Source organism: Anser cygnoides, chromosome 9 (genome assembly GCF_040182565.1).
Source record: "Anser cygnoides isolate HZ-2024a breed goose chromosome 9, Taihu_goose_T2T_genome, whole genome shotgun sequence".
NCBI lineage: Eukaryota > Metazoa > Chordata > Aves > Anseriformes > Anatidae > Anser > Anser cygnoides.
In genome coordinates, this window is record NC_089881.1 from 23,639,450 (window position 1) to 23,663,810 (window position 24,361).

The 24,361-nt window shown below is 38.3% G+C and overlaps 1 protein-coding gene across 1 annotated transcript in view; it reads left to right on the plus strand.

Moving 5' to 3' along the window:
• Positions 1–24,361, plus strand: part of SLITRK3 (SLIT and NTRK like family member 3) — a 53,252-nt gene that overhangs the window by 16,230 nt on the left and 12,661 nt on the right. The window contains exon 5 of the mRNA XM_067002271.1: positions 21,619–21,757. The gene's annotated coding sequence lies outside the window, so the exon portion shown is untranslated. The remainder of the gene's footprint in view (positions 1–21,618; positions 21,758–24,361) is intronic.

The window sequence follows — 24,361 nt, forward strand, 5'->3', positions numbered from 1 at the left end:
GTAATTAAGTAACAAGGGCAGTGGCACTCTACTAGAATATGTGATGAATTTACAGGGATTAGGCTCCTGCAGTTTGTGTCTCAAGATGTCTCCAAGTCAGGTTCCAATGGATAACTACCTGTTGTAAAACACGTAATGGCTGAGCAGCTCTGGTGCTGAGTACCAATGATAACAAAAAAGAACTGGCTTGGGGGGGGAATGGACAATATAATGATAGATGTGGCTCCTTGGATGCAGTGGCTGATCTGGTGAAGGTGCAGTTGTGATGATTATAAAGGTAGGCAATGAGCACAGACAGCAGCCGTCAAGGAAACTGCAGCAGTTTTATGGCCAGGACAGAGCTCAGAGATACTCTCATTATGACTGTCGCCGGCGTTTAGACAGGGATGTACTGCTTATTTTTCACAATGTCTCTCCTGAGCCATGAGGAACTCCATTCTTCTTTTTCCACTGAAAAGTAATTGGTTTTAATTGGAAGGAAAATCTTCAAACTTTTTTTTTAATGATTATTCTATAGGTGAAAAAATAAAAAGCATTCACTTGAATATTGCTACAAACCAAAACCTTTTAAACATTCTCATCTTAAGAAAACACTTTTTTTTTAGCTTAGAAAAACCTCTTTTTGAAGCATTGAGAAGCTTTCTGAAAATCATACCAATTTAGAAGAAAACATAGAATAGAAAAAAAAATAGAAGTAGGGTTAAACTTATTTTCCTTTATTAGTACTAAAAACACCAACTTCTATGTGCTTTGATTCACGTAAAATTTGTTTGTAGGGAAGAAATAGTATCTAGCTGGTATTATGGAGGAAAAATCATTCTCAGGCACATGAATGTTTTCTGTGCTCAAAAACTTTGTCTATCTTTGTTTTTTTTCTAATAAAAGATATCATGCATTCTATCTTTAGTCACTTATTCCTTTAAGGAAGAAATAAAGGAAATAAAGGAATCAAGTACTGAAGGAAAGCATATCTTGTAGCTTAGTATTGTATTGTGGCTTACAGTCACGAAACTGAGTTTCCATTGCCAAGAAATGTGGGTGTAATCAACAGGGGCTTGTGAATCCATAATCCTTTTGAATGAATATCAGGCAATTTGCTGACTTCTCACGTTATTACCAATGTAAACTACAACTGAGTTCATAATCTCTTGTTGTCAGTCTTGTCATTACAAAAAGTAGTAGTTCTGGGAAGATTAAAGAGTGGGAGTAGTAGAATCTCAGGGAAATTGCGGTTACTTCATTTTTTCAAGTGATATACAACTCTAAGACTAAAAGTTATGCCATCTTTAGGCACATTAATGTAGTAATGGTGAAATCAAGTGACCAAATTGTAGAGGGAAAATACATTCTAACGTTGCTTTAGTTGGCTTGCTAGCATTCATCTGTGTATGGGCAGGCCCTTTACTGCTGGGACCAGATAACACCAGAAATAAGATAATTTTTCTCAAGTGTTTTGTTCAGCATCTACAATCCTGAGTAATATAGTAGACCTTGAACAGATTTTCAATTGCTTATTTGTGCCAGCAACACGCACATAAAATCTGTACAGGCTTAAAACCTGTATGTGCATAGGACAGGCATGACAGCGTAATATACGTATACAAATGAACACTTGCTAGCACAGTCATGGTCTTAGCATGCCCAAGTTAGCCCCTGCAAAAACAAAGAACATACTGTGGGCACTTGCACGTGTGCCTAAATGATAAAAGAATTAATACTGTTAAGCTGATCTTTAGCACCTATAATTAACATGCTTGGAGTGGGTGGACTTTACATTCGCCTGTTTCTTTTCACAGCTAAATCAGGGAACAATGAAAACTGGAAATTATGATCCTCTGCAAAGTGTTTTCCAAATTTCCTAGTGCTGTGGTAAGCTGGGTAGGGAGAGCCCAAAGGGGAAGCTGTGATCCTGAAAGCCTTCAGATGTAAAGTTGCTTGCATTTTTGCTTCTGATGGAGTATAGTTGCTTTTGTTTAGTCTTCTCTGAATACCTTGACTTTATTCATTTCAGCAATATCCCAACCTTTTTGCGGTCAGCTACTGTTCACTGCAGTAGAGTAGGATTCAAGTGTAGGAGGTGGACTCGATGACTCTTGTGGGTCCCTTCCAGCTCAGGATATTCTATAATTTTAGGTGCTCACTGGGGCACACAGAATGTATGTGGTAGAGGTGTAAATTCCCTCATTATGTTGAAATGAACCTCCTGAGTTTAAGATGCCATCTGCATTTGGAAGGTGAAATTCCCATCAAATAAGTAAAAATAAATACTTGCAGGCCTGATCTGACATGTGAAGGAGCTACTGGAAATATTCCCACAATTTTATGGACTTCAGAGAATCGGGCCCCTGATAAATCAGCCACAACAATAATTTAGAAATTTAAATCTTTATAGCCATAGTTTTTGACAAGGTAAACATCACAAAGAAATTCTTAGATCTAGTGAATGAAAATGCCAGAAGCATAAATCAATAGAGAAAAGACTGACATTGGAAAAAAGCTGGACACAGGATGGTGGTTAAACAGTATACAGCAGAGACTGAAGGGACAGGCACAAGGTAAGTAGTGAAGATGCAGCCCAGTTTGAATGAGAGGATTTGTTGAATTCTAGAAGAGGATTTATTGGCAAAATAGAGTCATTGCAGACAGTAGCTGAAGCAGGTCCAAAGAATAGAAATGCTCCCCGAGTCATTCAGAGCCAACTAAATGAGCACAGTAAATTGATTGCAAAAAATGAAAATGCTGTAATTCGGAATTTAAAGGTAACCAAGTAAGTGTTGTATATATGTCAGGAGAGGGCATCTAGCTTTTTCAAGGAAAAGCCAGTAGTATTTTAAGCCTCTTAGCTTCTCTTCTGTTGGAGTGGCTGGTGAATAACTGAGAGCCGAAATCCAGTTGGTGGCCTGTGCGAATGCTGATGGCTGGTGTCATCGAATTCCCATCTCATTTAAAATGTAACTCTGAAATCACAAAAGCTTCTCGTCGCTTCTTAAGTGAAGTGGCCCAAATCAGATATCTTTGAAAAAATATGAACCAAAGTTTTTATTCCTCTTTTGAGTAAACATCCCAGAACACATTAAAACAAAAAAACAAAAAAAACATGAAAAGAACAAGTACTTCTACAACATTCTTTGAATAAGAAAGTGGGAGCTCAATGCAGGCTCTTAAAGACTATTTACTCCTGCATGTAATTAAAAAAAAAAAAGTACCATTTGTTCTCTGCCCCAGAATGTTCCCTGTAGCCTGGACGTGCACGTAACAGAGCAAAAAGATTGCAGTTTATTGTGTTTGGGAGAGCTGGTATGTCCAAAATCCTCAAGCAAGCTTTTCAGAGGAGGCTATAAATTACTTTTCTGAGCCTGTATCAAAAACAAGTTATTTTTTTGAGAAAAAGTTTAATTTGAGAAAAGTGCCAAAGTGGATTAAATACAGGCTCAAGAAGGTCAGGAAAGGGAAACTGCTACTAGACAGAAGAGTTCTGAAAAAAATACACTATTCTATTTCTATTAATTTTGTGGTTTTTATAAACTCAGCAAAGATGTATTATATCTTCAGTAACAAACTTGGCTGGTAGCCTCATTTTGGAGGGTGGCAGAGAATATAAAAAATATTTTCAAAGTAATGTGTATAGGTGGGATTTGATACCTCTAGATGATTTCTGCATGCATTGCAAAGAAGACAAAGGTAACAGGCTGACAATATAAAACTAAGATCAGAAGCCAAGATTTTTAAATATTTAATTTCAAAAATGTTAATATTTTAAATTTTGCAGGGTGACTAGGACTTTTAATGGACAACTTGGTAGACTTTTCTGATTATCCATCTTCTAAAGATCTTGTGGAGTGTGACCTATCATCACAAGTCATTCAAGTCAGTTTTGAAAACTAAGATCAAAAGTCATATCTAAGTTGACCAAACGTTACAGCTGAAATATAGATGATGAGGGTGGGTTGGGTTAAGTTAAGGAGAGATGTTGCTTGTAGAAGATATTAATTTCCCAGTGGATACAGTAACTGCAATAGCAAGTGTTGACAACATCAAAACTCGCTGAAATTTTTTTTAAAAAAATCACATAATTATGTAAATAAAAATAAATAAAAATAGAAGAGTGCTTTTTATTGAGCTAGTCATGTAAGTGAGGAGATGGCAACCGGGTCCTCCTGCCTTCTTCTCAGCCCTTGATACTGATTTCCTGTATGGATTTAGATAAATCTTTTAATATTTTCTTTGTAGTTTACCTCCCTGTAGAACTCTTATCTCTGTACCATGAAGGCATAGGGGAAATATACAATGCTGCTGCCTGTGTTGAGAACTATTTATAATACATTATAGACTTAGCTAAATGTTTGCAATGAAATCCCCAAATACACAAACCTTAGACTTGCTGTGCACTTGCTGAAAGGTTAGCACCAGGGAAGATGTGGGCAATATTTTTATCAAGTACTGATAAACACTGTAAGCAGCCATGGGGAAGTCACACACTGGTATTTTCACTTTCTGCTGACCTTTTAAACACATCTTGCGTGGCATAGGAAATAAATAATGCCAATGCTGGGCACTGGCACAGCTCTATCTGTAGAGAGGAGATTCCCAATGGACTTCAGAAAATCTCAGAAACTGCAGGATCAGACCTCGAGTTTCTATAGATTCATGTGAATGAATTTAAAGCAGATTTTAACTACAGTGTTTTTCAGAAGTTAAAAAGGTTTTTAGTTCTGGTTTAAGAGTGAAAATTGATTCCTGTGGTTTCTACAGTTCAGAAACACTGTGAGGCTCTTTGCTATGTCAGACACCTTATGGAGAGAGGATATTTCCTTCTGCAGTGGTTGGTATCCCACGTACCTTAGTACAGGAGGGCACCCAAAAAGAAAAGATCAGGCTCTTGCTCCAGCTTGGGTTTGAAAAGGCAGCTAAAGAGAAGGCTGAGGCTGCCATCATACTCACACTTTTTCATAATGCTAGCCTCTGAATCTGGTTAAGAACTGCTGTGGATGGAGACATCTTGTTCATATTCACCAACGTCCCTGTTTTCATTGGATTAATTGGCTTGGATTACCTGATGCTTCTTCTGAATAGCTTTAATGGAGTGGAGACCAGAAATTATTTTATCTAGACTGAGCTCTTATAATTTATTCTAATGGAAGTATCAAAGCAATTTTATTATAGTGTTTTACCTTGAGTGTGTCTTTGTAGCAGTAGCACGAAGTTGGGTGTCTGCAAAGAACCTGGAAGCCTTGGTCCCCAGTCCCTGATGCAGGGACTTATCGGTGTGCCTCACCGCTGGTAGTCTCAGCAACCTCAGTATGAGTAATCTTAGCCCAGTGTCATGTTTATTGAGACACTACATATTTCACATTAAATGTTATTTACTGTAACTCTGCTCATAAACAACCGACAACATTATTGGGAACTGTCCTTTGCATGCCTTATATCAAATATAGATGCAGATCACATTTACAGCTCAAAATACATGCAATGTAGATTCATAAATTATGGAAGAAACAACACAAAGTAATGAGAGATGTGTCGTCTTTAGTTTCTCATTTGAGAGGCAGCAGTATGGCACAGGAGATTTATTTACTATCCCAGCAACTGGCTTTCGTGTAGGCAATAGCTCATCACTTTAGCCTGCACGTAGGAATAAAGATGTTTTGCAAGAAGGAAAACAATAAGATATCAGTCCACCAGTAAAGACAGCAAGGAAGAAGATGGAGGTGTCTATTCAAAAGCATGCTGCAAGCCAGAGTGAGCAGAAATTTAAGAAGGGAAGATATTTTTTGGAAACACTCAGCCTGTCTTTAGTGGTTTAAAATAATGTCTCTGTGTTCAAGTGCAACAGTCAGAGATGAAAAACTCCTGTTCCTCAGCCTAATATTAAATTAGTGAGGAACTCATTCCTTCCCACCTTGGGTGAAAATCTTATTTGGGCCAAAGCTTCAGCATTAGTTTTGCCACCTAGGAGCCATCCTATGGGATGTATCTGTGAAACAATGGTATGTTCTTGAGGTGTCCAAGAGAGGAGCTAGCATGGGCTCCTGCAGTGCCAAGGGATGAGGAGCGCAGGCAGCAGCAGCAGTGCGCATACAGATCTGATGGCAGCCTGGTGGGGCTGCCATGAATCATCTTTGTGGCAGTAGCATAGAAATTTCGTGTACATCTGCATTAGCCAGACTGATCAGATTATAGCCCTCTAAGTCAAGGCAAATGCATATAGGCAGGGAATACTGACCAAACTGCATGCAGCATGCATGTCTGGAAGCCAAACAGTCGTCAGTTAACATGGATGTAGGCAGCAGTGTTAGTACACACCGAATTAAATTAGGCTAGAAGGTATTGTGGTTAATCCTGTTCTATTTTTAATATCTTGTGCAAGCAAATTTGAGCTGAGGATTGCAGAATAGTCCTTCAAAAGGAAAAAAAGATGTGATGTGTTGCCTGGTTTTGTGTTTATTTCAGATACAATAACCACTTAACAGTAGGGTTACAAGCAGAAAGACATTCTTCAGATTATTGCTTTTCTAGGGCAATGTTCCTTGCATGATTTTGTGTGGGCACCTCCCTGTGGACACACAGAGCCCCAGCACAGCAGGGTCTGCCTACTGCAGAGCAATTCGTAGGAACAAGATGCAAGAAACATCCTTTTGATGAAATACATTTCTTTACAGCCAGTAAAGCAGTTTGTTACATTCAGAAATGAACTGAAATGATTTTCTGCTGGAGTCACCTTCCACTTTACCATATTGTGCCAGATCTTGCATGTTACTGATGAAAAAGTAAATATTTACAAAAGTTATGTAAGCAGAGAATGCTCGATGTTGCTGGCTGTGTTTTAAAAGCTTGCAATCCTAAATGTCAGGGTTCTGTTGGTTTTTGCCTTTTGTAATAATATCTAGTTTTATTCAATAGAATCTCCCATCTGCAGGGTCAGGAAACCTCAGTAGATGTAGATTTGTGTGTGATCTGTATATCCAATGAGGGCAGCTACACAGTCAAGCAACTAAAAGACTGATGCTCTTTTGCTCGTGAATCTTGTATTCCAGTGACTACATGCAAAGCAAAGAGAAGTGCATAGAAGTATACAAAATAGAAAGTTTATGCTTTTGTTACTTTTTATAAGACTTTATAATAATAATTTGAGAGAACTTGATTAACTGAAATATCAAAAATATTAAAGCTTTTAAGAAAATAATATTCAGATTAACCTTACAGACTACTTTGGGAGCATTTGGATGCTTTAAATAACTGTGTTCAAATTGTTGGATGTCACAATTTCTTGCATTATTAACTAGAGTAGCAGCTTTGCATCTTCCAGTTTTAATTATTTCTCTAAATATCTCCAGGAAATAGAAGCACAAAATAGCAAGCATTTAAAAATACTGTGTAAGCATCTTTTGGAGAATATGCCTATAAAATGAGTCATGCTTATATTTACAGTTTTATTATTGATTTTCGAATCATAAAATGAGCACAGGATTAGAAAATGGCTAAATCATGGTAGTTACCTTGAGGTCAAGATTATGAGTCAGTAGTATCTTGCTACACAAGAGTTTCCACTGCTAGCAATAGATAACTCTTGTTAATTGATAGACTCTTGAAAATAAACTGAATGAATTCACGAAGATCGCATGATATTTCAGAAAAAGAAGCCGCACAAAAGCAGATCATTTTTGGCAGCATTAAAGCAGTTTTCAATCAAATAAAGTTATTCACTTCTTAAAATTCACTCATTCTTATGTCAACTACACATATGATTTTATACATACATATATATATATATAATTTTGTAGATGTCCTCAAGAACTCTAAACTTGGACTTACAAATCTTTTCCAGAACAATCAAACTTGGTTAAAAATCTAATTTGGCTCATACTGAACTCAGAGAGCCAAATTCTGCTCATTTTCCCTTTCCAAGGTTGTCACTGTTTCATGAAGTCCCTTACTGGCTATGTTGTCCAACTAAAAATACTGCAGAGTACTGATGAAATTTTGTGCTGCTGTTCTTTAGGACCAGACTGTAGGAACTCTACTTTTATTAGAGAGATGTACTTACAGAAGTTTCATTGTTTGCTAAATATCCTAACAGGAAAGTAAATCTAATTCCTTTTAAGACAGGCATACTGTATCTCCTTACACACTTCTCTACACTGGATCACACATTTTACAATGTAATTTTAATATAATCAATATAACATCAATATCAGTTATTTGGTTTTATTTTACAGCAGTGTAGCAGAGTGACTTCCCCAAAACACCACCAAAATATTTCAGCTTGTTGTGGTGTTAACTTTCAGAAGATATGTCTGACATTGAGCTGTCAGGAGAAACAAGTGTACAGTCTTGGTTTATAAACAAACATTTGTTACATTGAAAGCTCACTACATTTACATCCTTGTATTGCTGTTTAACATTTTTCCTTGGAAATCAAAATATATTCAACTGTGTTTAACAAGAAATATGTATGAGTTGGAAGGAAACCTACTCCCCCAGTTGGTGATTATTCTGAGGAAACTGTGTACTTAACCTTCTCTTGATGCTCTTTCTCTTAAGATAGTATTTGTGTACAGAAAAACATGAACTGTTTCTCAACTTTGTGTTTTACAAATTTTATCACTGGTGGAACTAATTGCAGATCTCAGGTTTTCAGTGAAGGTCACCCTCCATAGTTCCTGATCATTCTTTTTTATTATTATTATTGTTTTTATTTTTTTCTGGGTACTTCATGTATTTTCCAGAGTATATGATGTAAAGTCTTACTTTATTATGAGCTAAAGGTCAAGAACGTGAAAATTTCCAACTACGTTTTTCCCCAATGAAAATGTATGAATTCAACACTGTAGCCCATGAATCAAAAGAGCACAGCTCTACACGGAGTTATAGGAATACCAGAGGCTCTTTTTCTTCAATCTTCAGATTGAAATTGAGTGTTATTTATGTGCAAAGGATTTTTTCCCTTTCCTGTCTTAAGCAAATGATACCCCAAAATCTCCAGTGCTTACGTAAGAAAGGAATGCATAGAACATGATAGAAAGCAGTTTTTAAAAAGCAGTTTTAAAACAAAACTGAGATGTGACAGAGATCCAGTCACGTGGATTTCAATCCATTTATAGGAAATATCTTGATTAAAATATATATAATAAAATCTGTATTTAAGTACAAATAATCATTTTCTTAAAAATTCTCTCAATTTTAAGATACACAAGAACAAAACTCAATAGATGTGAGATTCTAAAGCATGAATGCTAATGTTTCACTTAAACAGTCCATTAATGGAGAATTTGAGCAAGTACAAATGGATTGAGATAGGGGTCCATATGGAGCTTTTTCAGTTGCAGGGATAACTTCTTGGCTATCCCAAATAGGCACAAGAAAGCACTAAGTCTGAGAGATTTTTAGTTTCCAGGCCACAATTTCAGACTGAAGATCTGAATCTGCAAAGGGAACAGTAAAACAGGCAGTGAAAATCTTCAGAAATGGAATCTCCACTGTCTCAGAGGGCTGTTGTCTGAAAGGCGTCCTGGCTTTACATAGCTTTTGTTGAAAACAGTCCTGCTGTGTAGGAAAGAAACATGGTAGTGGTCCTTCTGACTTAGAAGAATCAGGCAGAGATTGTCTGAAGACACCTGTTTCCAAAATTTCAATGTTTTTACCCTTTCTCTATTTAATCAGAAGATGTCATATATGTTTACTTGAAAAGTCTAATCCTTTTTGTAATGACAACCTTTTTCTTAGTAATGCTAGATGCAACTCCGTGCATTTTGTATCAATTAGTTAATTCATTCTGGCAGGGGCAAACGTCTTTAATAGATATTAAAGATTATGGTAATTAACATAATAGATCTCCAGCAATGTTGTTAACTACACTGCATTTTCTTTTCTGAACAGTGAAAGTATCCTGCAGGATGGAACTAGCTCATCACTTGTAGCACTAGTTGACCAAGCAGCATCCTATTAAATCAGTGGAAATGACTCGCAAACCTTAGGCAATGGAGTGTGTTTACATTAAGTGCCTACATTCTCATAATTATTAGGTGCTAACTGATGCCTTTTTGTAGTGATCATGTGGGGTAAAGGTTGGAACATCAAAGGGAAGAATCATCCCTGACTTCTCGAAACCAACCTTCGCAAGGCAGGATTCAGAAATCTTGTCCCAGTACTGTGGGTCTGCAACATGCAAATGCCAAATCTCAGCCTGCTGGGCTACTGCAAAACAGCAGGAATGGTTTTTCTTTGAAAAAATCAGTTTAGTTCAAGTAGTTTCAAGACAAACGTGTTCTTTTTTTTTTCTCCCCCACCCCCCCAGTGTTATTTGCTTTGAATTGATGTGCTTGTGCAGTTTTCCCCCAGCAGCCCCAGCCTGTTGGGAACGGTCCTGTGGGGCAGGCTCCGACTGCACATGGAGCAGTTCAGCTGCACGAGGCACCTATAAGTTTGATGTGCTGATTTTGCCTCACCCTTAGGAAGATAATTGGTCTTTTGCCCCTTTTACCGTAGGAGGAAGAAAGGGACTGGAAAGCAGCAGCTAAGGAAAAGCTCCATCAATGCCGCAAGTTCAGGGGCAGGTCACTCACCTGCGCAGCAGAAGCGGTGCCAGCAGGTGTGATACTGCTGAGTGCGGCTGCTGCCTGGGTGGGGAAAAGCAGCTTTCTGAAAGCTGTCTGACACCTGAAAGCTCCGATATGAACAGCAGGAGCTGAAGGTAGGAGAAATGTCTGCATCCTTACCTGGAACAAATAGCAAATCTGAAGACAAGGAGGATAAACCCTCTTAGTGCAAGAGGTAGGGATGGTGATAGAGGAGAGGTTAGTGACATGTCTCATTCAGTCTAGCATCACACCAGGACATTTCTGACACCAGGCTGTTTCTGTAGAGACTAAGCTGCAGCAGTAAGCCCCTGGCCACAGAGGGGAGTGACAGCAGCTCTGAAGATCAAGGAGCTCCATGCAGTATCGAGCACTGTCCACGAGAAATGACACCGTGGGCTAGGGGGACACAGGTGACGGCCACCACTCACCTCCTCATCTTCCCAGAAAGAGTGGATATACAAGCACAAGTCACCAGAATGCCTTAGGGAGAATCCTACTTGTGATTTTATGGAAGCCACAGCCTCCGGTGGCTGGTAAGTCCCAGCCTGTAAATGGAGAAAACTTTTGAGAGTATTTCCTAATGGAAATAAATTTTTCATTCAAGACAAAGGCATAGTCATTTGAAAGGTACTGCATGATCTCAGTGTGATCACTGAGAAATTAGGTACAACTGGCTTTGTCTTGCTATTGCCGGCATAATTTTTTTATGATACCCTCTTATCTCTTCTTTCTTTTATGACATACAGGCACTAAGCATACTTTTGAAACTCGGAAAAATTTATGTTGACGTCATATGTATATTATCAAAATGATCTCTGACCAATTATTAATTACTGTGAAGTAATGAAAATTATGCAAAAATTTAGGTTGGGTGGGAACTTTAAAGGTACAAGTCTCCCTGAAAAGCAGAGCTTTCTTCAGGGATATGTGAGATGGGAGGATGTGCCAGCAGGCAGAGAAGGCAGTGAGCACCTCAGGTTTCTGCGTTCTGTGCTAGGTCTTCTGCTCCATTTCATTTGCACATCAAAAATAACAGTTTTTATGCTCTGAGGATTTTTTTTGGCTTCCATGGCCCTGATTATTATTTTGATTTTATGGAAAATTAAATAGCTTTATATCTCCTTCAGTTCCTCAGTTTGTTAGATAATCACGATTAAAAGAAAACAAAATATTCTCCCATTTATTGATAAAGCAGCAACATTTTCAGAATGAACTGGCAACGTGTACTTATGTGATTTTCTATTTCTGACAAACCTGTCAGGTATAATTTTTAATTTGTTTCTAAAAAACTTTAATATATTAGATTTCCAATTTAAATTCAGAAGATTTTCCTCCCCATATTTTTTTCAAATGTCAACCAAGCAATTAACTAGGTCAGATACATTTTTAATATAGGTACTATTTTGTCCTTTCTCTGCTTTCTTGTTTAAACAACAAGATTTAGAGGTGAGGATACATACAATATAAATATTTTTTTCTTTAAGCTCTCTTTCACAATCTGTGTAACATTAGTCTGTTTTTATTCCTTATCCTATTCACCTTTTTTCATAGCTGGCCACCTCTCTTCCTAGAGGGTTGGAAAGAATCTCTAACTCTTCCTCTCCATTGCCACTGATAGCAAAATGTGGATGTATTTAAACCTCTGCAATGCATGCTGCACACCTGATCACAGTCACACCAGGTTGGGTAAATCCCTCATGATCTTTGCCGTCAATGGAAACATTCCCCCAACCCAGTGTTTGAACTGGTTTGAAAGGCTAAGGAAGATGTAGCTTACTTTAATAATCTTTATATATATGTATATATATATATTTGTAATCCAAATCAGAATTCAAGTTCTGTCTAGTGAATGGGAAGGTTGTACAATTGTTTGTTTCTGTTGGACTATGTGATAGACTTTTCTCCTTTGAAGCTCTCCTGTATTTGCAGTCACGGAGCCAAAACCCTACCATATATAGCAAGCCTATAATTACAGTGATAGTACACCTGGTCCTCTGTTTTCTTCTATGTAATTAGGATTTTCCTTGAATCTTACTTGTTTCACTATAACATCCTTGTATTTTCTTCATGCAATCTGCCTTTCACTCATACCTGAATCTGACAGTTTGAATCTGGGGATTTTAAGTTTACAGCACAGTAACTTACAGATCGTGATGTTTGTTTGACCCATGCTAATCATCCGTTATGTTTTCCTCAAGAAGCTCGCTTCAGTCAGGACAGACAGGAAGCATTGAAGGCTTTTGCTGCTATACTTCAATAAAATGCTTTCAAATTGATTTCGTTGTTGTAGTTATTGTTGTTGCAAGAGGATTGTTTCAAGAGTGATAACAAGTAAAAAAGAATAATGGTCAAGTGTTTAGCTTCCTGGGGTGAAAACATTAAATGCTGATGTATATTTTTGTGTTAATAACAGGTACAAGAAGCACCAGTGGTTGTACTTTCTATACCAAATAGAATTTAAAAAAGAAAAATCACAAGAACAGAGGAAAACATCATATGATTTGCTATAACAGAAGTAAAAACTTTTTTTCTTCTCTCTGTCCAGTCACTTGAAAGTGTGACTTGGAGTGGAGGATGTGGAGTGTTTACTTGTTTGTTTCTACTTTCTTGTGCAAAAAGAGTGCAACTGCTATTTTATTCTGACTTTATTTTTATGGGTTAGAATATTTTTCCAAGTAAGGACTGGACTATATTTGTACTGAGAAATGACAGGATCTCTCTTTCGGATGACTAGTCCCACTGAGGCCCAAAGCAGGATATGGCCCTCACAGTCAACACTACTTAGCCGAAAGTGTTGGCGTGCCTTTCATCCTCCTTTTAATGAAATCACGTTGCAAAGGGAGTGATGGTGTGGATCCTACCCATGAAAACAAAAGTAGCAGAGCTGACAGCACAGAAATAGCAGACAAATACAGAAAATGTACAGTGAAGCATACTTGAAATGGCCAATGTCCTTGTGCATATATACCAATGATAACTTTTATTTCAAAACTCAGTTGCTTTTTCACCTCTTGTGCAAAACCTGCTGCTCAATCAAAGGTTCAAACGGTATAGGAGAGTTGTCTTTTTCCAGCCACCATCCTTTCAGAGGAAGTGCTGTGCTGAAGCAATCTGAAATTCTTCATTCCTATAAATGCATATCTTAAATTCCCTCCCTCCCCCCCTTTTTTTTCCACTGAAGTTGTGAGAAGGGATATCTGAGGACTGATAGCTGAGGCTTGTTTCAGGGATTAGTTCCCACTGGCTTAATATCATTTTCAATATACTTTGAATGGATGAAAATTTGGGCAGTGTTTGGTTTTGAGAAAGTTATAAATAGGGTAATTTACATGGTGCTTTAATCCTGTTTAATTATAATGGTGTTTTTTTTGGTTTATTTTTCTTTTTGAATCTTTGTAACTTAAGGGCTGCCAGAACACTTTGATAGGTCTGCTTAAAACAGGTAGCAGTTCAAAGGAAAGAAATGAATATATGGTCATGTTTCCTGAAATATAACCCTGAAGGAATTTAGGCAATATTCTAGGACCATTTTACAGAAATATGTCTCTTCAGATATTATTGTAATATTTCATTGGGAGCGGTGTGGTATGTAGCATAAAAACAAGTTTTTTTGAGTAATACTACAGCTCAGACAAAGGATGCTGTAATGTATTACACTTTCTAAATCGATCTTGGTTCAAATGTTCAAGAGTAACTTATCTGATGGCAGAAAGTGTCCCCACAACGAGGTTACACCAGTAGTCAATCTATTCCTTCCTCAGAGCAAAGCTACTGAAAATGTGATCAGTGCATTGCTAAATCTGTGAAATTAATAGGAATGAACCTCATTATTAAGGCAGAATTGATAAAGAAACAATATTAACTGGAAAGTTAACAATTTACCTAGTCCTCACAGAGCTGTTACTAAGTTTGGTAATTTAAGGTGGCTTGCTTAGGGTACTTTTTACTTGCTGGTCACTGAAAATGATTGTCAAACCATATTGGCTCAAGAATCACCCATAGCTTTCCTGTTCGTCCAAGGATGTTGCAGGCACTCCTTTCTTCTGGAGGCAGAGTAGCAACCTTGGCTCCTTGTTATAGGAGTCACGTAAGCACCCATCATAAAAGTTATCTAGCTCCAAGAGATTAGAGTAAATAAAATAAATAATAACGATAATAAAAACTAAACGAAACCTGTAGTTGTTAATGTGTTTCATGGCTAGTTTTGCATTCTGTAGAGACACTGATTTTAAATTCTGAAAAGATGAGGTGTGGTTACAACATCCACATCATGCACAGCAAAGTACCTTACATTATTTTTTTTAGATGTCTTTAACCATGAAGACCAGAATCTATGGTAATTCCACACACAAGTATACTGGTTGACATTCTGTTGTGTCCCCTCTTTCATGTAAGTGCTATTAATGAGTTTACATTTGGAGACTTTAATTTTTTTGTGTCCTTTTGTGCCAGCACAGAAGTATCATTTAGAAAAGGCAGTGTGCTGGTACCCATGGGCCACCTTAGAGAAGCTTAATTACATACATTGATGCTGTTTTGATGCATTTCTCCTTAAAAAGCATCCATTTTGTAAAAATGGTCTGAAGTACAGAGCTAGAATCATGGAATGGCTTGGGTTGGAAGGGACCTTAAAGATCATCTAACTCCCACCCCAAGACTGTTAACAGAGAGCAGTGTGAAGAAGTGTCGGCACCAGTGCATGCGAAGAGGCTGCAGCACAGAGCAGGGCTCCACATGAAGCAGATGCCTTCCCTATCAGCCCAGAACATGTAGCAGCACATTGGGTGCCACGTGGGGCAGGCAGGGTTTCAGCTAGCAGGTTATCGCTGCAAGCACTGCTGCCAAAAGGGCAAGTTATGATAAACATTGACCCAGGGCGGCAATCCTACAAACAATGACTGGACTGAGCAGAGTCCCTGTTCTTTCCATGCCCACAGCAGCATTTTTCCAGGGTGCCTTTGCATTCCTCTTGGCTGCCTAGCAAGGAAGTTTGAGTAGCTGGATGCTCAGACAGTGTTTTCTAGATTTTCATTTTTGTCTGAAAACATAAAATGGTTTTATCTTAGACTTTGAAGGGAAGATGCTACAGAAACAGAAATTACCTGTTCTTTATGCTGTTATAAGCAGAAATACTTTGCCTGCTTGGTTGGCTATTTTTCCTTTAGGGAAGCAAACTAAAATGGTTCAAAGCTTTTCCTTACTACTTGCTGTTATACAAGGCTTTTCAAACTGAAGGAAGAAAATTATCCAAGCAACACAGATAATATTGAAAAAAAAATGAAAATTCAACTAACACTTATCACCCGAGGTTTACTTTTTATATACAAAAAGGCAGACTTCTTAGAGCAGTAAATTTCATCATTATAAAAGGTGATATTATAACCATTTTATTTCAGTTTTCATCATGTGCATTTTCAGAATCTTTTTCACTTAACCTACGTTGTCATCTCTAAGACAGTTTGGTGTTTTTCTTGATGAGTTCTTACCTTGGCTGGGTTTTCCTGGTTCTCCTGCTCCTGCCTTTCCATTCTCTCTCCATGTCTTACCTGCAGTTTTCTCTTTCAAGAGGCACCGTGTACTGCTGATCCTGTGGGACACAGAAGTGCCCAGTTCTCCCCAGATCACAACTCCGTTCAGGCCCTCACATGCGGCAAGGGGTCACTTAAGTACCAAGAAAAGCTACCTGAAGGCTGGACAAGGGGGCTTCATTCCCCCAGCAGACTTCAAGGAGGACAGTATTGGCTGTTGCAGTTTGCTGGCCCAGATGGACTCACCAAGATATCTTCCTCCATGACTGATTACATTAATGACAAGGGCTTGAGTCAAGGAATTCAATGATAAAATGATTTGCTACACCAGTAACATAGTTTGGGCTCAGGATTCTGCGAAGGTGTTTCAAGGAGAGTAGATTGTAAGAGAGCACAGCACGTCTTAGAATGGAAATAAACTGGCCACGGGATCATCTGCTTGTGCTGGGAGATTTGTCATGTGGAGAGCGTAAACAAATCTTAACAATGAGGCGAAAAACAACTTATATTAATGGCACAGATCAATGCAAAACATTATGGCACTGAGCCTTGCGGTGACAATGATATTAAAGAACCTCAGATGAGCTGCAAGATACATGAGTCTCCTGGTTAATGAATGATGGTGTTAATACCTCGAGGTGTAGAGGGCATGGGTGTATGCATTTTTCCTGAATGTGTAAAAAAACTGTACCAGATGATTTTGGAGCCACTTCCAATAATGTCCAGTTCTTGTACTGTACCCGGCTTTTTGTTTTGTTTGCTGTACCCAGGATGTCACCAGAGTGATGAGAAATAAACATTACCAAGAGGGAACGGCAGCCCAGCAAATTCTTCGCACCATTTACCTTTATATTGTTTGCTGAAACCTGGGCTGTCCCTGATGTGCCCTCCTCGCAGTTGGACAAGGAGGGACCGGCAGTGCTAAGGGAGACTGGAGCAGGACCTCAAGTCTCACAACCCAAAAGGCAGATACTGTGCAGATGCACACCACTGAATTTCAGCTCCTCGCAAACAGCAGCTGCTTTCCGTGATTGGCAGGGTATTTCCCACAAACTGAAAATAATCTAATATTTATTTTCAGCCTCAGGATCCAGCTGTGTTTGGAGCCGATTCACTTTTGGTGAAAACCTCCAAACATTACTTGAACATTCGCTACACTTTGCTGCCCTACCTGTACACCCTCTTTTACAAAGCTCATACCCAAGGGGACACGGTTGCACGTCCAGTTTTGCACGAGTAAGTGTACCAAAGAGCCTTTGTGGTAATTTTATTAGGAATAAAAGATTCAGCTTGAATGTTGATAGGAGCTATCCAAATAGGTATATAATTTGTGAAAATGCATGTTGGAATATATATAGAGAGAGACAACTTCTGAATTCATGAAATACCATTTTGGTGTAATCAGAAGAGTAATCAGAAACCATCTGTAATTTCTGTATATATGCATATATTATTGTCAGTCAGTCTTAAGAGGTGCTACGAAATGTTATTGCCAGCTAATCAAATCACTCTGGGCCATGATCTGTATATTAGAATGTACATTTCCTTACCTGGAAACTTTTGAACACAACTAGGTCAAGAATACGTCAAGAAAAAGAAGGAATTTTCACCTGACACTTTTCAGTCATGATTCTGGGCAATCAGTACTTTGAAATACTAGGATTACTGATGATGGTCTAGTTCTTCAAAATGAGTTAGTGCCCTGTCCTTCCCAATTCCCAGGTTCTACTCAGATGAAGCGACGTGGGGAGTTGATAGGCAGTTCCTATGGGGTCCTGGTCTACTTATTTCTGCTGTCCTTCATCCAGTAGGTTTGGCTCATTGTGTGACAATTTCGTTATTCAGCTTGAAGATAATAGTTCCTCTCTTGTGTATGTATTTCCTCCTGAAATCACACTTCCTCTCCCGTTTAATGCTGAACAAGGTGAACCACAAAAATGGGGTCTTCCTATTTCGCATAGGAGCTCAGGAAATGTCCTCTGGTCCTATTCTGGTCTGAACTCTTCTGTTTTGAGCAGACCTTGAGCGAAGTTTGTCATATGTCAATAAGGTGCTCATATGTCATAACTTTTTCATAACTTTTAAGTGAAAAAAAAATCTGTTATTTAGTTAGTCTTCCTTTTTATTTATTTATTTTTTTCCCCCGTGTTTTCACTGTAGCTACAAATATGTTAAGGTTTGGTACATTAGCATTCTGACTGTTAAACTGTGGTGTCAAGATTGATATATATTCTGGTATAGATCCAAATTAGTTTCAACGGGTGCAAGAATTCACATAATTAGCGTTGGACACTACAAACAGGTAGAAAATGAAAAAGTAGCGCTTTTTTTAACTCTCTGGAGTTATTTAAATTACTTGTGAAAACAGTAGAGATTATGTCAACTCAAAGATACAGTATTGAAGCCAAAATATTTCGTGCCATCTGGTTCCCGCAGCACACCGGTGCACGAGCATACAAGTAAGCATGTACAGGCTATATTTGCCATGTTGCCAACCTCGCCTTTGCAAAAGCAGTCAGGGAAGTTGTTTCCCCTGGGACAGTCACTATAATTATGCCAAAGCCTGTCAACTTCATCTCTGGTGGTGAACTGGCATTGATAATCCTTACCTCGACAGTTTTGTTCTGTCAAAAAAAAAAAAAGATACAAACTTCAACCTCTAGTTTACAGTCAAATTAATTTCTGTTTTCATGAAAATTAATGCATTTGGAATACATGCATGTCTAAGGAAATCAGTGTTAGTTCTAGAGCAATGGAAGAACCTTGGAAAAAATAGAAATAGAAATTTTAATCTTGAGGGGAAGAAAGTTTTGAAAAATGGAATACCTTGAACCATGGGATTTTCTATGGTATTTCTGAGGATTTAGGTAGGCATTCAGTTTCCATTAAAATAAAAGGATTTGAGGTACTTCAGTCCTTTAGGCTGCTTTTGCAGCCTTTGTCCTTTATTATGTATATTTTGAGAGAAGTCAGCAAGCAGGTTGAACATTAATTCTGAAACAACTGTTTTGAAGAGCTTTTATAGAACACTGTATCTTGCATTAACATTTTAAGAAGTGTTATTTGACAGATCTTATTGTTTTCTTTGCAACAAACCATATCATTCAGAGCTAAGTATTATAGTTTATGGTGGATGCCAGCTGGTACCGCTGCATTTCAGGCGGACCCCATCTTCTCTCTTTCATGTCCTATTGTGTCCATAGACAGCTGTCCAAGACAAAAGTACCTGAGCTTTATTTTAGCTATACTGGAATAAAATGTAGGTGTGAACATAGCAAGAACTGCAGCAATAGGAATGCACAGCTAAAAATGAAGTCAGAGTAATACTACCACTGAGGTTAAAATATATATTTTGGGCATGTCCAATTCGTATTCCTAAAGATTAGGCTCAGGTTCTGCAGATGGTTGCTCACAGAGGCAGTTTGATATTTTCCCATGTGAATTAACCTGACTAGTGTCCATCTGTAGGTGGTATTTGCATTGGTGCAGTCATGCCTCTGTCTTCTGATAGGAAAAAAAAGCTCCTCCTTGTAGATACTTTGGCGGTCCCTTTTTTCTGGTTTATCATCCAGTTGTTAAATGCTACCTTTATCCTTGGTATAATCTGTTTTTCCACTCGTCTGAAGCCCAAGGCTCTGACTCCACTTGCATGAAAGCAAGCATCTGTTGGGGTTCAGAACTGTAACCACTTTTCCTAAATTCATAAATGCTTTGTGCTGTGCTGGCGGTCACTGTCTTTGTAACAAAAGCAGCAGGAGAAAAGATGTGATTATGCTTTGTTCCCCCTGCCTCAGCTGACACTGTGAGGTTCCACCCTGGGAGAAGGTCAGGACGGACAGCTGGAGGGGGCAAGGCTAGGGAACAGCTTGGCTCTGTTGACCGGAGCACCTCTGTCAGAGCCTTCAGATTCACTCGCGTGTCTCTTTGAAGTAGCAAACCTCGGTCAGGTATTTCCTACTGGGACATGTACATCAGAAATCTTAGCCCAGAAATCTCTAGTTTGAAGGGTTTCTGCACCCTAATGCTGCAAAGGAAGATGCTGGTGGAGCGTTTTGTGCAGTCTGTTAGGAAGACAGCTACAGAAAATGCCAGAAAGTAAGGTATTTGTGCTCCACAGGTATTGTGATGGCAATCCTAGAAAATCTGTTGGAAAGAGAAAAACTTCATGCATCGGACTTGTAGGACTCCCTTTTATTATTTTAACTGTGCCAATCATATCTCACAGAAAAACTTCCAAGCATCTAGTTTTCTTTAGATTTTTGTGAAAGTTTGGGATGCTTTTAAGAAATAGAGCTGTGATTTGGCTGATTATTGCAGCAGTAAATATTGAAGGCCTTGGGTGGCTGCTGATATGACAACCGTATGTACTGCTATGTCAAGATCTAAAATAACGAAGCTGTTATTGTACTCTCTTCTGTTGAGAAACAAAACAATAAAACATCTTGTGATTCTATTTCCTGGCCAAAACTTACAGGTTGCAGTCTTTTCAGAGAAACAGTTTACAGTTTGCTTGCATTTACATTTTCTCATACAGAAAAAAGTAACAGATTGTTGTAGTCAATTTCTGTATTTCTTTTTCCTGGTGGTGCGTTGTTTCCTCTGTTATGTCTCCATGGCATACATTATTAATATTACAGTCATTTTCTGCATGAAACACTTACTTTAAATATTTTGAAGGCTTCACTTTGAACCATACATCTACATTTAAGAAGATATGAGTAAAAAAATATCCATTCATTTTAGAGATGCTGAATATATTATTTTGGGGGGGAAGTTTAGGAGAAGGGCAATAATGATTATGTTAAGAAAACAGTATCAGTTTACTTTATACTACTCCACAGAGAACTAATAAGAAAAATAAATTAAGTCAGGAGAACTTTATGCAGATTTTTTTGATAATAAATCATTGTTGTATAGACCAAAATTGTCTGTTAGCTCCTCCTGAAACAGCAACAGATGAATTGGTACAGGAAGTTCCCTGAATTTGTTGCATTCTTAGGAAGATTTTTGCAATTTTGGATATTTGGAAATGTTTTTTCATGTGAAATCAAACTCTGGTCATGTTATGGACTGTGTATGTTTTAAACATTTGCTCAAGTTGAAAGGTACTTTGATTTTGATAATGGCAGACGAATAAATATTCATTAGCAGCTCAGATGTGAGGAGCAGGCATAGTTTCATTAGAACAACTAGGCAAGATTAATGAGAAGTATGCAGAAGTGGAAGGCTAATGCATTAACCTATATCAGCTCATCTAATCTCAGAATACCTAGTCTGAGTGTTTCTATTGAATTATAGGAGGATACTGAAAGATGCCCACACAGGACTATTGGAGATATCCCATTTGATAAAGATGGAAACGCTCTTTTATAATAAGTCATAGATGACAGTATAGATGCCTAACAGAGAGTGAACACAAAAGAAATCATGACCATTAACAAATTAACTGCAGTTGTTATAGAATACTCCTCATTAAAAATATTTTTTTTCTTTTCTTCCCTTCTCATTAGATTTGGGATCCCAGCCAGATGATTTAATTGTCAAAACTCCATGCATGGAAGGTCAGCAGTATCTTCCGGACGGTACCCCAGTTAGACACTATGATGTCCACAGTCTTTACGGATGGTCACAAACAAAACCTACCCTCGAGTAAGTGAGATTTGCATACTTTCTTGCTATCTCCAAAATGTGCTGCCAAGAAAGTTGGTGTCCATATTCTTATGGCCCAAACCTGCCTGAGTCTCTTTCAGATGTCTGTGAAATCTTCCTTTTCATCCTAGTAGTGTTGATTCTGCCGTTCTGTTCAAAGTGGAGTTTGGTGTTCAGAGCACCAATGCTCCAGGTTTTGCAGTTGGCAGTATTTCAGTCACGTTCCTGCTCAGCTTGCGCTGTGATCTCGCGTGTGGCGCAAGCAGGGTGGTAGGAACCTGAGCAAGGATGTGCAGGGGAAGGCATGGTGGGTGTGTGCAGGTCGGAGCTGAAGCTCAGCTTCCACTGTTGCAGTGTAATAAAGGCATACTGCTGTTGGAGCCAAGTAGAAAAAAACTAACTCAAGCATGTCTACACCAGCAGCAGCATCACTCGTTGTGTCAGGACAGGCAGGCAAAGCCTTTATTTTGAGTGTGGCAGCTTTAAAATCACTGACCCTGAGCAGATGCAATTTTCAAGGTACCTTTTAGCGGCAGTTTACCCGAGTCTGATATTAAAGAAAGTTACTCTTCACCTAGCTGCAGAGCAAGTCTTTGTATAGCAGTTCTAAGGGTTTCATCCATACACATTTTAAGTTGTGCAAGCCCAACTGCTGACCTGTATTATGAAATGAGGTGGTCACGGTGCTATTTCTCATATAGTTTAATTGGGATGTAATAACTCGCCACCAATCGTTGTCCCGTCCCAGGGTGTTCACACATAACACGTTGCCTTTTCAGCAGAGGTTTCTATTGAGTCAAGGCCATCCTGGGGCGATGCTCAGCATTGTAAATGGGAGCAGTCAATCAAAAGGCATTGCTCTGCTATTCTGTTACAAGGCAGAACAGAGAACAGGTCTGAACATTTGGATCAGCTGTTGTTAACAGTAATTACTCAATGACAGTCTCACCTAATTACTGCAATTAAAATATAAAACATGTGTTTTTTGTTTCTAGCTAGTGCTAGGATAGCCTCTTTTACTTCTAGCCTTGATACTGTTTTAGCCTTACACATGTAGTGAGGGAAAATGAATACAGGTTTTTTAAGAATGTTAATTTAAGAAGGGCTCTATTATCTTGGGTATTCAAAATTACTTGAATATGGGTGAAGAGAGAAAACAGTGACTTTTAAAACACACATTCTGTTCATAAGGCTTTCCTTTTAGGAATTTATTTTCTCAGTTCCAAGACAGATGTCATTACCTGTTCCTTAGTGAATAGGATCCCAGCTGACTTTAGATAGCGTCTGATCTAACGATAGTATACTTGTGCTGTTTCATTTCCAATTCAAGGAGTAAGCAAGGAACAGCGTTTCCTTATAGGTCTTAATGATCTTAAAGCCCTTGGTAACTTTGATGTTGCCATAAGACAAGAAAATACCAAGGCTATTTGATTTTTTGACTGAGTGGATGCTACTGTCGGCAGCGTGCATGGCAGCGCTGTCGGTCAAGGCACGCATGAATCTGCTGGCAGGAGAGGGAGGAAAGTCTGATACCTCTGCTGTCAGCCAAATCACATGCAATTTGGATATTGTAAATAGACAATAATTTAACAGTGGGAGCAATATTGCTGTCATTCCTGTGCATCAGGTGTGAACTGAAATGTAGTGAAATATTTTCTTCTCTGTTGAGAGGTACTGTAACAGAAATGAGTACGATAACTTACACAGCCTATACAGATATTCTCACAGTTGAAACAAACAGAAAACTGTTATTAATAAAAAAAAAGAAAGAGATCACAACTAAGAGATCTCTCTAATTAGATCTCTCTCTAATACTCCTGACTAAAGGAGTTATTGTGACACAGAAGATGTGTAGTAATAATAACCTATTCTAAGAGTAAACCATCCAAACAAGAAGATTGTTCGCATACAAAAGCCACAATATGGGAAAAAAAAAAAAGCACTGTAATGGAAAAGTAAGCTGTAAATTTTTGCCTAGTTTGATAGTTTCGTTTCTCTGTTAATTCAACAGAGGAACCTTCTTTGTATTGGCTCAAGGCTGTTCTTTTGTAACAAGGCTTTTGCACAGATGTGAAAGCCAGAACCTTTAAGAGTGAATCTAGCAACCATTTTGAGGTAAAGGTTTGGAGGGCTTGGTAACATGAGGGATTTCTTTTCAGGGATACAGTTTTTGCTCAGTCCTGAAGCAGAGAGCTGCCACCCTAAGTCAGTAAAAAAATTTGGGCCCTGCTCATCCCTGGGCGGTTCAGTGGGCAACGTACACTTTCTTTGGATTTCAAATTTTAGCAGGACCTTCCAAAGACTGTTGAAGGAGGGTAAACGAAGCAGCGGCTGAAAATGTTTGATAATACATTACAAAGAAATAAAAGGTACTAGAAAACTTACTGTTTGTCTTGGAAGAAATAATTACAGCACATTAGTCTAGTTTAATTACTACGGTAATTTAAGTGACTTGTGTATTTTTGCTATAATTATAGCATCACTAAAGCTGCAAATCCTGTCGAAAAATAAATACATAGTGCCTTATTGAAGCAGCTGTTTAGGCAATTATGGTGGAGCTAGCATTGGAGATCAGTGCGATTCAATCAGTGCAGCTTTCTAACT